The sequence below is a fragment of the Callionymus lyra genome, unplaced genomic scaffold (genome assembly GCF_982586985.1).
Source record: "Callionymus lyra unplaced genomic scaffold, fCalLyr1.hap1.1 HAP1_SCAFFOLD_168, whole genome shotgun sequence".
In the NCBI taxonomy this organism is placed as follows: Eukaryota; Metazoa; Chordata; class Actinopteri; order Syngnathiformes; family Callionymidae; genus Callionymus; species Callionymus lyra.
In genome coordinates this window covers 92,501-101,865 of record NW_028258627.1, presented here as the reverse complement: position 1 = coordinate 101,865, position 9,365 = coordinate 92,501, and the positions used below count along the sequence as shown (strand labels likewise).

General features: G+C 61.7%; 1 non-coding gene across 1 annotated transcript; it reads right to left on the bottom strand.

Annotated features, from left to right (window-relative positions):
* Positions 1 to 6,336: 6,336 nt before the first annotated feature.
* On the bottom strand, positions 6,337 to 6,455 carry LOC148058127 (5S ribosomal RNA). Its single transcript, XR_015710154.1, has one exon. It is a non-coding gene; the product is annotated as a 5S ribosomal RNA (ribosomal RNA).
* Positions 6,456 to 9,365: the final 2,910 nt, after the last annotated feature.

Sequence of the window (9,365 nt, the reverse complement as noted above, 5' to 3'; positions counted from 1 at the left end):
TTATGGTGCCTCCCTATTAACCTCTAGGTGGTTGCGCTCGTGACATCAAAAAGACCACTTTTTGCAGAGCAGTCACACTCGGAAAAAATTTATTTCGTCAGGCAAAAGAACCAGAGTTTTCAGCGGCCATCCACTCCAACCTTGTCCGATTTTGAGGCACCAGGCTCGGCCACCCTCCGAGCCTCCGAGCCTTTTCACTCCCTCTCCTGTTATGGTGCCTCCCTATTAACCTCTAGGTGGTTGCGCTCGTGACATCAAAAAGACCACTTTTTGAGGAGCAGTCACACTCGGAAAAAATTTCTTTCGTCAGGCAAAAGAACCAGAGTTCTCCGCGGCCATCCACTCCAACCTTGTCCGACTTTGAGGCACCAGGCTCGGCCACCCTCCGAGCCTTTTCCTTCCCTCTCCTGTTATGGTGCCTCCCTATTAACCTCTAGGTGGTTGCGCTCGTGACATCAAAAAGACCACTTTTTGAAGAGCAGTCACACTCGGAAAAAATTTCTTTCGTCTGGCAAAAGAACCAGAGTTTTCAGCGGTCATCCACTCCAACCTTGTCCGACTTTGAGGCACCAGGCTCGGCCACCCTCCGAGCCTTTTCACTCCCTCTCCTGTTATGGTGCCTCCCTATTAACCTCTAGGTGGTTGCGCTCGTGACATCAAAAAGACCACTTTTTGCAGAGCAGTCACACTCGGAAAAAAATTTCTTTCGTCAGGCAAAAGAACCAGAGTTTTCAGCGGTCATCCACTCCAACCTTGTCCGATTTTGAGGCACCAGGCTCGGCCACCCTCCGAGCCTTTTCACTCCCTCTCCTGTTATGGTGCCTCCCTATTAACCTCTAGGTGGTTGCGCTCGTGACATCAAAAAGACCACTTTTTGCAGAGCAGTCACACTCGGGAAAAATTTCTTTCGTCTGGCAAAAGAACCAGAGTTTTCAGCGGTCATCCACTCCAACCTTGTCCGATTTTGAGGCACCAGGCTCGGCCACCGTCCGAGCCTTTTCACTCCCTCTCCTGTTATGGTGCCTCCCTATTAACCTCTAGGTGGTTGCGCTCGTGACATCAAAAAGACCACTTTTTGCAGAGCAGTCACACTCGGAAAAAATTTCTTTCGTCTGGCAAAAGAACCAGAGTTTTCAGCGGTCATCCACTCCAACCTTGTCCGATTTTGAGGCACCAGGCTCGGCCACCCTCCGAGCCTTTTCACTCCCTCTCCTGTTATGGTGCCTCCCTATTAACCTCTAGGTGGTTGCGCTCGTGACATCAAAAAGACCACTTTTTTCAGAGCAGTCACACTCGGGAAAAATTTCTTTCGTCTGGCAAAAGAACCAGAGTTATCAGCGGTCATCCACTCCAACCTTGTCCGACGTTGAGGCACCGATGTCGGCCAAGTTCTGAGCGTTCCACCGCCGAATGCCACTGGTCCTCAACACAGCGGACTTCCAATCCAACCTTGTCCGACTTTGAGGCACCGAAGTCGGCCTCAGCCCGAGCCTTCCCCCGCCGACCTCACTGGAGCCCGCCATCCAGGGACCGGCGGAGGTCGCCCGCATGACCGCGGCAAAGTGTCTCAAAGTCGGGCACGACCGCTCGAGTCACCCGCCAACCCGGTCCGGGGCACCTCCAGGGACCGGCGGAGGTCGCCCGCATGACCGCGGCAAAGTGTCTCAAAGTCGGGCATGACCGCTTGAGTCACCCGCCAACCCGGTCCGGGGCACCTCCAGGGACCGGCGGAGGACGCCCGCATGACCGCGACAAAGTGTCTCAAAGTCGGGCACGACCGCTCGAGTCACCCGCCAACCCGGTCCGGGGCACCTCCAGGGACCGGCGGAGGACGCCCGCATGACCGCGACAAAGTGTCTCAAAGTCGGGCACGACCGCTCGAGTCACCCGCCAACCCGGTCCGGGGCACCTCCAGGGACCGGCGGAGGAGGCCCGCATGACCGCGACAAAGTGTCTCAAAGTCGGGCATGACCGCTCGAGTCACCCGCCAACCCGGTCCGGGGCACCTCCGGGGACCGGCGGAGGACGCCCGCATGACCGCGACAAAGTGTCTCAAAGTCGGGCACGACCGCTCGAGTCACCCGCCAACCCGGTCCGGGGCACCTCCAGGGACCGGCGGAGGACGCCCGCATGCCCGCGACAAAGTGTCTCAAAGTCGGGCACGACCGCTCGAGTCACCCGCCAACCCGGTCCGGGGCACCTCCAGGGACCGGCGGAGGACGCCCGCATGACCGCGACAAAGTGTCTCAAAGTCGGGCATGACCGCTCGAGTCACCCGCCAACCCGGTCCGGGGCACCTCCGGGGACCGGCGGAGGACGCCCGCATGACCGCGACAAAGTGTCTCAAAGTCGGGCACGACCGCTCGAGTCACCCGCCAACCCGGTCCGGGGCACCTCCAGGGACCGGCGGAGGACGCCCGCATGACCGCGACAAAGTGTCTCAAAGTCGGGCACGACCGCTCGAGTCACCCGCCAACCCGGTCCGGGGCACCTCCAGGGACCGGCGGAGGACGCCCGCATGACCGCGACAAAGTGTCTCAAAGTCGGGCATGACCGCTCGAGTCACCCGCCAACCCGGTCCGGGGCACCTCCGGGGACCGGCGGAGGACGCCCGCATGACCGCGACAAAGTGTCTCAAAGTCGGGCACGACCGCTCGAGTCACCCGCCAACCCGGTCCGGGGCACCTCCGGGGAGCAGTGGAGGTCGCTCGCATGACCGCGACAAAGTGTCTCAAAGTCGGGCATGACCGCTCGAGTCGCCCGCCATCCCGGTCCGGAGCTCAACACTTTGTCGTTTTTTCCACTCCCTCCCCATTAACCTCTAGGTGGTTGCGCTCGTGACATCAAAAAGACCACTTTTTGCAGAGCAGTCACACTCGGAAAAAATTCGTTTCGTCTGGCAAAAGAACCAGAGTTCTCAGCGGGCTTCCAGTCCAACCTTGTCCGATTTTGAGGCACCAGGCTCGGCCACAGTCCGAGCCCATTCACTCCCTCCCCTGTTGTACTCGCTCCCTATTAACCTCTAGGTGGTTGCGCTCGTGACATCAAAAAGACCACTTTTTGAGGAGCAGTCACACTTAGGAAAAATCCGTTTGCGCTCACACCATCCCTCCCCATTAACCTCTAGGTGGTTGCGCTCGTGACATCAAAAAGACCACTTTTTGAGGAGCAGTCACACTTAGGAAAAATCCGTTTGCGCTCACACCATCCCTCCCCATTAACCTCTAGGTGGTTGCGCTCGTGACATCAAAAAGACCACTTTTTGAGGAGCAGTCAGACACCGAGGTTTTCTGGATTTATGTCCGTTTTCCTGGTTCTCTGACTCGGGCACCTTGTGACCGACATCCCCCCCTTCCCTGGTTCTATTTTGCCGATACTTTGGTGAGTTTTCTACCCGCAAACCAAGCCCCCCAAGCCCGCCGCCTGGTGGGGGAGCATGCCGCCTGGCCCGGTTCTATTTTAGGTCACTTTGGTGAGTTTTCTACCCGCAAACCAAGCCCCCCAAGCCCGCCGCCTGGTGGGGGAAGAGGCCCCCTGGTCCCGGTTCTATTTTAGGACACTTTGGTGAGTTTTCTACCCGCAAACCAAGCCCCCCAAGCCCGCCGCCTGGTGGGGGAAGAGGCCCCCTGGTCCCGGTTCTATTTTAGGACACTTTGGTGAGTTTTCTACCCGCAAACCAAGCCCCCCAAGCCCGCCGCCTGGTGGGGGAACATGCCGCCTAGCCCGGTTCTATTTTAGGTCACTTTGGTGAGTTTTCTACCCGCAAACCAAGCCCCCCAAGCCCGCCGCCTGGTGGGGGAACATGCCCCCTGGTCCTGGTTCTATTTTAGGACACTTTGGTGAGTTTTCTACCCGCAAACCAAGCCCCCCAAGCCCGCCGCCTGGTGGGGGAACATGCCCCCTGGTCCTGGTTCTATTTTAGGACACTTTGGTGAGTTTTCTACCCGGAAACCAAGCCCCCCAAGCCCGCCACCTGGTGGGGGAACATGCCCCCTGGTCCTGGTTCTATTTTAGGACACTTTGGTGAGTTTTCTACCCGCAAACCAAGCCCCCCAAGCCCGCCGCCTGGTGGGGGAACATGCCCCCTGGTCCTGGTTCTATTTTAGGACACTTTGGTGAGTTTTCTACCCGGAAACCAAGCCCCCCAAGCCCGCCACCTGGTGGGGGAAGAGGCCCCCTGGTCCCGGTTCTATTTTAGGACACTTTGGTGAGTTTTCTACCCACACTGCAGGTCCCCAAATGCCGCCATCTGGTGGGGGAACATGCCGCCTGCACCGGTTCTATTTTAAGTCACTTTGGTGAGTTTTCTGCCCACACTACGGGTCCCCAAATGCCGCCATCTGGTGGGGGAACATGCCGCCTGCACCGGTTCTATTTTAAGTCACTTTGGTGAGTTTTCTGCCCACACTACGGGTCCCCAAATGCCGCCATCTGGTGGGGGAACATGCCGCCTGCACCGGTTCTATTTTAAGTCACTTTGGTGAGTTTTCTGCCCACACTACGGGTCCCCAAATGCCGCCATCTGGTGGGGGAACATGCCGCCTGCACCGGTTCTATTTTAAGTCACTTTGGTGAGTTTTCTGCCCACACTACGGGTCCCCAAATGCCGCCATCTGGTGGGGGAACATGCCGCCTGCACCGGTTCTATTTTAAGTCACTTTGGTGAGTTTTCTACCCACACTACGGGTCCCCAAATGCCGCCATCTGGTGGGGGAACATGCCGCCTGCACCGGTTCTATTTTAAGTCACTTTGGTGAGTTTTCTACCCACACTACGGGTCCCCAAATGCCGCCATCTGGTGGGGGAACATGCCGCCTGCACCGGTTCTATTTTAAGTCACTTTGGTGAGTTTTCTACCCACACTACGGGTCCCCAAATGCCGCCATCTGGTGGGGGAACATGCCGCCTGCGCCGGTTCTATTTTAAGTCACTTTGGTGAGTTTTCTGCCCACACTACGGGTCCCCAAATGCCGCCATCTGGTGGGGGAACATGCCGCCTGCACCGGTTCTATTTTAAGTCACTTTGGTGAGTTTTCTGCCCACACTACGGGTCCCCAAATGCCGCCACCTGGTGGGGGAACTGCCGCCTAGTCCCGGTTCTATTTTAGGTCACTTTTCTCACTTTCTGACCCACAAATAATGCCCCAAATGCCGCCGCCTGGTGGGGGGAACTGCCGCCTAGTCCCGGTTCTATTTTAGGTCACTTTTCTCACTTTCTGACCCACAAATAATGCCCCAAATGCCGCCGCCTGGTGGGGGGAACTGCCGCCTAGTCCCGGTTCTATTTTAGGTCACTTTTCTCACTTTCTGACCCACAAATAATGCCCCAAATGCCGCCGCCTGGTGGGGGGAACTGCCGCCTAGTCCCGGTTCTATTTTAGGTCCCTTTTCTCACTTTCTGACCCACAAATAATGCCCCAAATGCCGCCGCCTGGTGGGGGGAACTGCCGCCTAGTCCCGGTTCTATTTTAGGTCCCTTTTCTCACTTTCTGACCCACAAATAATGCCCCAAATGCCGCCGCCTGGTGGGGGGAACTGCCGCCTAGTCCCGGTTCTATTTTAGGTCACTTTTCTCACTTTCTGACCCACAAATAATGCCCCAAATGCCGCCGCCTGGTGGGGGGAACTGCCGCCTAGTCCCGGTTCTATTTTAGGTCACTTTTCTCACTTTCTGACCCACAAATAATGCCCCAAATGCCGCCGCCTGGTGGGGGGAACTGCCGCCTAGTCCCGGTTCTATTTTAGGTCACTTTTCTCACTTTCTGACCCACAAATAATGCCCCAAATGCCGCCGCCTGGTGGGGGGAACTGCCGCCTAGTCCCGGTTCTATTTTAGGTCCCTTTTCTCACTTTCTGACCCACAAATAATGCCCCAAATGCCGCCGCCTGGTGGGGGGAACTGCCGCCTAGTCCCGGTTCTATTTTAGGTCACTTTTCTCACTTTCTTACCCACAAATAATGCCCCAAATGCCGCCGCCTGGTGGGGGGAACTGCCGCCTAGTCCCGGTTCTATTTTAGGTCACTTTTCTCACTTTCTGACCCACAAATAATGCCCCAAATGCCGCCGCCTGGTGGGGGGAACTGCCGCCTAGTCCCGGTTCTATTTTAGGTCACTTTTCTCACTTTCTGACCCACAAATAATGCCCCAAATGCCGCCGCCTGGTGGGGGGAACTGCCGCCTAGTCCCGGTTCTATTTTAGGTCACTTTTCTCACTTTCTTACCCACAAATAATGCCCCAAATGCCGCCGCCTGGTGGGGGGAACTGCCGCCTAGTCCCGGTTCTATTTTAGGTCACTTTTCTCACTTTTCTACCCACAAATAATGGCAAAAAAAAATGCTTACAGCACCCAGTATTCCCAGGCGGTCTCCCATCCAAGTACTAACTGGGCCCGACCCTGCTTGGCTTCCGAGATCAGACGAGATCGGGCTCATTCAGGGTGGTGTGGCCGTAAGCGAGGGAAGCGCTTGTGAAATGCCCCAAAGTGTTGAAAATGTTCCCCAGGCCCCTGGTTCCCCATCCCCGCAGGAGGAGGCTCCCCAGGCCCCCTGGTTCCCCATCCCCGCAGGAGGAGGCTCCCCAGGCCCCCTGGTGCAGGAGGAGGCTCCCCAGGCCCCTGGTTCCCCATCCCCGCAGGAGGAGGCTCCCCAGGCCCCCTGGTTCCCCATCCCCGCAGGAGGAGGCTCCCCAGGCCCCATGGTTCCCCATCACCGCAGGAGGAGGCTCCCCAGGCCCCCTGGTTCCCCATCCCCGCAGGAGGAGGCTCCCCAGGCCCCCTGGTGCAGGAGGAGGCTCCCCAGGCCCCCTGGTTCCCCATCCCCGCAGGAGGAGGCTCCCCAGGCCCCCTGGTTCTCCATGCCCGCAGGAGGAGGCTCCCCAGGCCCCTGGTTCCCCATCCCCGCAGGAGGAGGCTCCCCAGGCCCCCTGGTTCTCCATGCCCGCAGGAGGAGGCTCCCCAGGCCCCCTGGTTCTCCATCCCCGCAGGAGGAGGCTCCCCAGGCCCCCTGGTTCTCCATCCCCGCAGGAGGAGGCTCCCCAGGCCCCCATGTTCTCCATGCCCGCAGGAGGAGGCTCCCCAGGCCCCTTGGTTCTCCATCCCCGCAGGAGTAGGCTCCCCAGGCGCCCTGGTTCTCCATCCCCGCAGGAGGAGGCTCCCCAGGCCCCCTGGTTCTCCATCCCCGCAGGAGGAGGCTCCCCAGGCCCCATGGTTCCCCATCACCGCAGGAGGAGGCTCCCCAGGCCCCCTGGTTCCCCATCCCCGCAGGAGGAGGCTCCCCAGGCCCCCTGGTTCTCCATCCCCGCAGGAGGAGGCTCCCCAGGCCCCCATGTTCTCCATGCCCGCAGGAGGAGGCTCCCCAGGCCCCTTGGTTCTCCATCCCCGCAGGAGGAGGCTCCCCAGGCCCCTGGTTCTCCATCCCCGCAGGAGGAGGCTCCCCAGGCGCCCTGGTTCTCCATCCCCGCAGGAGGAGGCTCCCCAGGCCCCCTGGTTCTCCATGCCCGCAGGAGGAGGCTCCCCAGGCCCCCTGGTTCTCCATGCCCGCAGGAGGAGGCTCCCCAGGCCCCCTGGTTCCCCATCCCCGCAGGAGGAGGCTCCCCAGGCCCCCTGGTGCAGGAGGAGGCTCCCCAGGCCCCTGGTTCCCCATCCCCGCAGGAGGAGGCTCCCCAGGCCCCCTGGTTCCCCATCCCCGCAGGAGGAGGCTCCCCAGGCCCCCTGGTGCAGGAGGAGGCTCCCCAGGCCCCATGGTTCCCCATCACCGCAGGAGGAGGCTCCCCAGGCCCCCTGGTTCCCCATCCCCGCAGGAGGAGGCTCCCCAGGCCCCCTGGTTCTCCATGCCCGCAGGAGGAGGCTCCCCAGGCCCCCTGGTTCTCCATCCCCGCAGGAGGAGGCTCCCCAGGCCCCCTGGTTCTCCATCCCCGCAGGAGGAGGCTCCCCAGGCCCCCATGTTCTCCATGCCCGCAGGAGGAGGCTCCCCAGGCCCCTTGGTTCTCCATCCCCGCAGGAGTAGGCTCCCCAGGCGCCCTGGTTCTCCATCCCCGCAGGAGGAGGCTCCCCAGGCCCCCTGGTTCTCCATCCCCGCAGGAGGAGGCTCCCCAGGCCCCATGGTTCCCCATCACCGCAGGAGGAGGCTCCCCAGGCCCCCTGGTTCCCCATCCCCGCAGGAGGAGGCTCCCCAGGCCCCCTGGTTCTCCATCCCCGCAGGAGGAGGCTCCCCAGGCCCCCATGTTCTCCATGCCCGCAGGAGGAGGCTCCCCAGGCCCCTTGGTTCTCCATCCCCGCAGGAGGAGGCTCCCCAGGCCCCTGGTTCTCCATCCCCGCAGGAGGAGGCTCCCCAGGCGCCCTGGTTCTCCATCCCCGCAGGAGGAGGCTCCCCAGGCCCCCTGGTTCTCCATGCCCGCAGGAGGAGGCTCCCCAGGCCCCCTGGTTCTCCATGCCCGCAGGAGGAGGCTCCCCAGGCCCCCTGGTTCCCCATCCCCGCAGGAGGAGGCTCCCCAGGCCCCCTGGTGCAGGAGGAGGCTCCCCAGGCCCCTGGTTCCCCATCCCCGCAGGAGGAGGCTCCCCAGGCCCCCTGGTTCCCCATCCCCGCAGGAGGAGGCTCCCCAGGCCCCCTGGTGCAGGAGGAGGCTCCCCAGGCCCCATGGTTCCCCATCACCGCAGGAGGAGGCTCCCCAGGCCCCCTGGTTCCCCATCCCCGCAGGAGGAGGCTCCCCAGGCCCCCTGGTTCTCCATCCCCGCAGGAGGAGGCTCCCCAGGCCCCCTGGTTCTCCATGCCCGCAGGAGGAGGCTCCCCAGGCCCCCTGCTTATCCATGCCCGCAGGAGGAGGCTCCCCAGGCCCCTGGTTCTCCATCCCCGCAGGAGGAGGCTCCCCAGGCCCCCTGGTTCTCCATGCCCGCAGGAGGAGGCTCCCCAGGCCCCCTGGTTCTCCATCCCCGCAGGAGGAGGCACCCCAGGCACCCTGGTTCTCCATCCCCGCAGGAGGAGGCTCCCCAGGCCCCCTGTTTCTCCATCCCCGCAGGAGGAGGCTCCCCAGGCCCCTGGTTCTCCATCCCCGCAGGAGGAGGCTCCCCAGGCCCCCTGGTTCTCCATCCCCGCAGGAGGAGGCTCCCCAGGCCCCCTGGTTCTCCATGCCCGCAGGAGGAGGCTCCCCAGGCCCCCTGCTTATCCATGCCCGCAGGAGGAGGCTCCCCAGGCCCCTGGTTCTCCATCCCCGCAGGAGGAGGCTCCCCAGGCCCCCTGGTTCTCCATCCCCGCAGGAGGAGGCTCCCCAGGCCCCCTGGTTCCCCATGCCCGCAGGAGGAGGCTCCCCAGGCCCCCTGGTTCTCCATCCCCGCAGGAGGAGGCCCCCCAGGCCCCTGGTTCCCCATCC